The sequence below is a fragment of the Phacochoerus africanus genome, chromosome 2, assembly GCF_016906955.1.
Source record: "Phacochoerus africanus isolate WHEZ1 chromosome 2, ROS_Pafr_v1, whole genome shotgun sequence".
NCBI lineage: Eukaryota > Metazoa > Chordata > Mammalia > Artiodactyla > Suidae > Phacochoerus > Phacochoerus africanus.
In genome coordinates this window covers 94,299,579-94,306,766 of record NC_062545.1, presented here as the reverse complement: position 1 = coordinate 94,306,766, position 7,188 = coordinate 94,299,579, and the positions used below count along the sequence as shown (strand labels likewise).

General features: G+C 35.4%; 1 pseudogene; it reads left to right on the top strand.

The window, feature by feature from the left end:
• The first annotated feature begins 696 nt into the window (after positions 1 to 696).
• LOC125121113 (olfactory receptor 8K3-like) lies at positions 697 to 1,636 on the top strand (annotated as a pseudogene).
• Positions 1,637 to 7,188: the final 5,552 nt, after the last annotated feature.

Below are 7,188 nucleotides of genomic sequence, written 5' to 3'. Positions count from 1 at the left end.
TCAGGGTTTGCCAACCTTAGAGCTTTGGCTTTTGGGCTGTACAATTCTTTCTTGTTTGGGGCTACCCTAATAGAGTACCATAATTAGCAGCCTTACTGGAATATAACCATTTGAAGGCAGAAGCACCCCTTCTCCAGTGGTGACAACCAAATGCTTCAAAACCTTATCTAATGTTCCCTGGGAGACTAAATTTCCCAATGGAAAATGTAAATTTCTCCCATCTCCAACTTTGTCTCTATTTCTATTTCTATTTCTATATATGCATGCTTTATTTCCAGAATGTAGATTTTTTTTTCTTTCTTTTTTTTTTGTATTTTTAGGGCTGCACCTGTGGCATATGGAAGTTCCTAGGCTAGGGGTTGAATCAGAGTTGTAGCTGCTGGCCTACACCACAGTCATAGCAATGCCAGATCTGAGCCACATCTGTGACCTACACCACAGTTCACGGCAACACCAGATCCTTAACCTACTGAACAAGACCAGGGGTTAAACCTGCATTGTCATGGATGCTAGTCAGATTCATTCCCTCTGAGCTATGATGGGAACTCTGGTAGAGTATTTTAATAAAACCTAAAAGATAATTTTGGATTCATTTTGTTTATACTCATTTTGAATACTAATTCGTTACCAGAATTTATGCCATATTATTGACTATGCTGATGTCTCTATCCAGGATAGGTTTTCTGATAAGTTTCGATGGAAAAACACAATTGGACAGTGCTGGGTGAATTCATTCTCTTGGGAATCACAGATAGCCCTGAATTGCAGGCTCTGCTTTTTGGCCTGTTCCTGCTCATCTACATGATCTCAGTGGTGGGCAACTTGGGCATGGTCATCCTCACCAAGGTGGACGCCAGGCTCCAAACACCCATGTACTTTCTCAGACACCTGGCTTTTACTGACCTTGGTTATTCAACAACCGTGGGCCCCAAAATGTTGGTAAATTTTGTTGCAGATCAAAATAAAATTTCCTGTTGTTTTTGTGCCACACAGATGTCTTTCTTCATCATGTTCATTATCAGTGAACTTTTTATTCTGGCCGCAACAAAGCCTATGACCGCTATGTAGCCATCTGTAAGCCTCTGCTCTATACTGTCATCATGTCAGAAAGGAGGTGCTGGGTGCTGGTGGCAATCCCTTATCTCTACAGCACATTTGCTTCTCTGCTAGTCACCAAAAGCTTTTTAATTTATCCTTCTGTGGCTATAACATCATCAATCATTTCTACTGTGACAATTTCCCATTGTTATCTTTGCTTTGCTTGAACACACATGAAATTGAATTTATGATAATGATTTTCTCAGCTTTTAATTTGATTTTCACCCTTGTTGTAGTTCTTGCGTCTTACCTGCTCATCTTTGCAGCCATTCTCAGGATGAACACTGCTGATGGTAGATGGAAGGCTTTTTCTACCTGTGGATCCCACCTGACTCTGGTAACAGTGTTCTATGGGACTTTGACATTTATGTATGTGAAGCCTGAGTCCAGTCATTCCTTTGACACTGAAAAAGTGGCTTCCATATTGTATACCATTTTTATCCCCATGTTGAATCCCTTGATTTATAGCTTGGTAAACAAAGATGTAAAACATGCACTACGGAGGATGTGGAATAAACTATGCAATGTTTTTTCTTAGAGATCACTGTCACTATGAGTCCTACAAGTTAGGTTAAGAAATTTCCACCTTATTGTGTGTGTTTTCAGAGGAGAAAAATACAAATAAGTTTGTCATATATTTAGGGAATACTTTATACATGCCGGTCATACTTCTAAGTGCTATAAATCCATTAGTATAAGAAAAACAGAAAAAAAAATCTTTGTCATCTCTGAAAAAAAAGATATGAAACATGAGCAAAATAATTCAGTTAGTTTTCAAGTACACTATAGTGAGTTAGGACACTGTAGACCATAGCAGCAATTATGGAGAGTGGGTATGCTACGTGGGTGTGAAGAATTATAGGTACAAATGGGAATTTCAATGACTCTGGTGGTATTTTCCATTTTTAGAATAAACTCTCAAGTATCAGTGTGTGTTTGTACACAAGTGTGTTCTTTGTGTTAGCACATCCATTCTGTTTTTGTCTCCATATTTTTCCATGTGGTGTGTTAAGAGCAAACTTGTCTGTAGTTTCAAGGAGGCTCATTGGAGTGGAGCGATTTAAATCCAACATTCATCTGAATTTGCTCAAATATCCCTCTTTCCAATGGGAATCTTAGGATCTTACTCTTTTCTCCTCACTGCCATTATTTTCACAAACGAGTCCTAGAGGGCCTATGAACTCGATGTCATGGTATTTCAGACACTCAGAAGTTCAGCACAACATCTAATTCTATCTAAATTACTACATTTGTCTACACTAGTGAGCATATCTATTATGGTAAATTCCTTAAAAACAAAAATGATTATAGTTTTAAAGTAAATATCTTATTGTATCTATTTGTGTAAAAAGTCTACTCTAAGATAAATTAGGTTTGTTGCTTCTCTTTCATGTTGCTGACTTTCCTCAAACTTGTGTCATTGAATGTGTATTGTATTTTGATTAGAAGCCTCTGTTTCACTGCATTGATTTGATAATTGCTCCTTTAAGAAGTTAAGGGGAAAAAAATGGAGTTTCCATCGTGGCTCAGTGGAAATGAATCTGACTAGCATCATGAGGACTCAGGTTTGATCCATGGCCTCACTCAGTGGGTTAAGCATCTGACATTTCCATGAGCTGTGATGTAGGTCACAGACATGGCTCAGATCCCACATTGCTGTGGCTGGTTGCTGTGGCTCTTGCATACAGCAGTGGCTACAGCTCCAATTTGACCCCTAGCCTGGGAAATTCCGTATGCTGTGGTGTGGCCCTAAAAAGACCAAAAAAAAAAAAGGGAGAAGTTAAAGGAGATAATCTCATTATTTGGACAATGCTATATTTCTAGTGAAATTGTAGTGTCATATGTAGAAATTGATGCACATGTTATGGCTTGGACAAACTTCTACCAAACCTCCATAAATTCCTCTATATTTTGGTTTATTTTTAACATTTTTTTTTTATTTTCCCACTGTACAGCAAGGGGGTCAGGTCATCCTTACATGTATACATTACAATTACATTTTTCCCCCATGTTGCAACATGAGTATCCAGACAAAGTTCTCAATGCTATTCAGCAGGATCTCCCTGTAAATCTACTCTAAGTTGTGTCTGATATGACACTTTAATTTACACCATAGAGAGATTGGACTTGTTTATTTGTTCACAGTCAAGGATTAAATTATTTTTGGAGTCTAATATTTGAATCAACAAAAATTTATTGGAATAAAATATGTATAGTATATTGTCATAAAAAGATAAATATTATTAGTTGATTTTTAATTACTAAAATAATATATCTAAGTGTGAACTATGCATATATGTAATATAAGAAACTTTTTTGTTTTTAAAAAATCATAATGGACAGAGGTACGGTACAATGTTAACATTAGTGATGGTTGCTGAAATTATAAAAGTGCTTAATTTAATGTTTTTGCTTATATGTTATTCCCCAAATATATTCAATAAATAATTATAACTTTTATAATAAAGAAGGTAAAAATCTCTAATACTGGATTTGAAAAAAAAATTTGTGGCCAAACATAACCCAATATCTCATTTCTAAAATAAATCTAAGTGTACCTTAAAATGACAGTCCCTAAAATGATGTACAAAAAGTAAACAGAATTCATTGAGATTTTACAACTGTTTATAATCTATTTCAAACATTTTTAGTAGACATACAATTTATCTAGGAAATTATCTAATTTTCCATGGATCACAAATATTTAAAAACAAGGAATTTGTACATAAATCAATCATTTTATAGGATATCTGTTGTTGTTGTTTTTTGCCACACTCTCAACATTGAATGTTGCCAGGCATGGTATAGAAACCTAGCCACAGAAGTGATATCACTGGATCCTTAAATGCTAGGTAACCAAGGGGACACATTTTGAATGTCAATGAAATTTAATGCATAATACAATGATGATTTTTGAAAATCAATAGAAATTAGCAAAAGAAAATATAAAAGAAATGTTACCAACACTAATATTGTCTTTAAAATAGCACTCTGTGCTTAAATCAGAATAATAAGAGGGGGTTTATTTTAAATATAGATAGATATATGATAGATAGATAGGTAGAAATTCATGTGTATGGACACTAAGAAACACGCTATAATAAATTCAGATGATCTCGAAAATGAAAAATGAAAAAATCCCATAAAAAAATGAAGATGATCTCAAAAGAAATTTTTACTAAAAATATCTCCATCCCAATATCAGGTCCAGGTGGCTTGACTAGAACACTATGTAATGTTTAGGGTAAAAGAAGTAATTATCATCTTATTCACTCAAAAAACTAAAAAGAAGGTGTATTTCCCAATTTTATTTGGAAAGATTTCTCCTAGTATTAAATGAAGAAGAAAGTATTATAAAATATAGTTCTTGTTATGGCTCAATGGGTCACAAACTTGACCAGTATCCCTGAGGGTATGTGTTCAATCCCTGGACTTGGTCAGTGCTTTAATGACCCAACATTGCTCTGAGCTGTGGTATAGATCTTGGACGTGGCTTGGATCCCACATTACTGTGAAGCTGGCAGTTGCAGCTCCAATTCAACCCCTAGCCTAGGAAATTCCGTTTGCCTTGAGTGTGGCCCTAAAAAGCAATAAATGAATAAAAAGAAAAAAAAAAACCAGCAATACCAGTCAATATATATTCCAGAATTTTAAACAAAATTCTAACAAATCAAATCTGGCAACATATAAAAACAATAATGCACAGATGAGGGCCTGCAAACCTAGTGAAATCTGAATCAAGTCAGGGGATTGTTATCAATGTTAATTTCACTGCTGTGATATCCTGCTGCATTAATGCAAATTGCTACCTTTGTTACCACTAGAAAAAGGAAGTGAGATACAAGAGCTCTCTGGGCTTTTTTTTTTTTTTTTTTTGCTCTTTAGGGCTGCGCCTGAAGCACATTGAAGTCCCCAGGTTAGCGGTCAAATTGGAGCTATAGCTGCTGGCCTACACCACAGCCACAGAAACACCAAATCTGAGTCACATCTGCGAACTACAGTACAGTTCATGGCAATGCCAGATCCTTAACTGACTAAGCAAGGCCAAGGATTAGACCAGCATCTTCATTTCATAACCTCTGAGCCACAACGGGAACTCCCTGGACTTATTTTTTGAAACTCCTTATAATTCTATAATTACTTCAACATAAAATGTTAAAACAAAACAAAACAAAAAATCTCAAGTATAAGGTTGCCTGAGCCAGTGCACTGTAAGAAAACGTGGAATGGAAGTACTATATTGACACTCAGGAAATTTAGAGGTGAATATATGTTTATTACCTATATTGTTTTCATTGTTTCACATAAGTATACATATTGAAAAGTCATTAAATTTAATACTTAACATACACACACTATATTTATTTTAGTGATGCCTCAATGCAGTGTTTTACTTCATTATTAAACATGTCAAGAATCAAACTATAAACAAAAGGAAAATTCAATAATAGATACACACGTCTTATAGTAATAACTAACAAGAAAGAACATAGTTTAGGCACCTGTCATAGAGGTGAAGATCCAGGAAACCTCTGAAATATTTTAAAAAATGAATTGACATATTTTATGTGTTTTTATCAAGACCACTCATGGCTGTGTGAACATGTAATCAAGGGAATATGTATAGTTCTGACCATAGATGTATCTTCATCAATATCCACACAGGAACATACACGGGGGATATACATGATGTGTGTATCATGGAGAATTTGTTCACAGCATATAAAGGTTGTAAGCTCAACCTTTAATTGGTCTATATGTTGTGGTAGTGTTAGTGATAGCTGATGTAGGAGAAAAACAAAGTATCTACAAATAAAGAAAAGATCCATGTTTTTAATGTATTTTTGAGTACAATGAAGACAGAAGCAAAAATAAAATGTCACAACATGGATATACCACCAAAAACTGCTAAATGACATTCAACAATGCACATTTACAGCTCAATAACATTCAACAATGCACATTTACAGCTCAATAACATACATGCCTAGTAAAACTGATGCCCACAACATAATACACTGTTGCAGAGTGTATGGATTCTACAGGGTACTTGAGAATATTTGCCAGGGCAAGGAGAGGAATTGGAAAGGGTATTGGATACGATGGGAAAACAAGACATAGTGAAATGCAATGAAGGCAAATAAAATGAAAGAAAAGCCCTCAACAGACAGAAGGCGACTATCCAGTATGAACTGAGAATGAGAAATAGGTGTCACTAATTCCTTGCCTTAGAGTTAAAAAATGAATGGAAGAAGCAACATCTTACATATACACAATATTATTTTAGTTCATTTAAGTATTTTAGGCAAACCAATAGGACAGTGATTGAACCCATCTCCATTGTGTCAGACACATGAGGAACCATTGCAGAGCTAGAGGAGTACTGATAGGCCTGTTATGTGGATAAACTATATTAATCCAGACATCTAAATGGTTGAATTAGTGTACAACAGAGAAAAAAAATATATATATAGGGGGATAGAGAGAGAGATTAAGAAAATAGGTAATGCGATTGTGGGAGATGCAAGGCAGAAATCTGTGGAGCAGGCTGGCAAAAAGCAAGACTTGATAATGCTGTCTGAATTATAGTGGGAAAAACTCAGGCAGAATTTGAGGCAATCTGGAAGCACATTTTTTTTTTTAAATTAGGGTTCATCATTCTTCACTCTTGATTGAAAGAGACCCACCCACATTCTAGAGGGAAATCAGCTCTTCTAAAACTCTCCTGATGTAAAGGATAATGGGATCTAAAAAAGGATATCCTCACAGCTACATCTTGACTGATGTTTGAGCAAACAATTGGCAGCATAGTCTAGCCACATAAACTTGTAAAAAGAAATATCAGAGTCAGGGAAAAAGAAAGTTAGTCAAGAGTAAAAAGTAGAAATGTAACACACAAAACCCAAATATGTTGAACTCACTGAGCAACCCAAATTGTTCTGGACTACTAATAAACACACACCTCCCTTTGCATTCAGTGAAGCTTTCAAATGTTAATGGACAATTAGGAAATTGCTTGGCATCTCTTCAGGGAGCATCTCCGAGGGTAGAAGAGATCCATAAATGGTTCACACTCTGTGTGTTATGAAG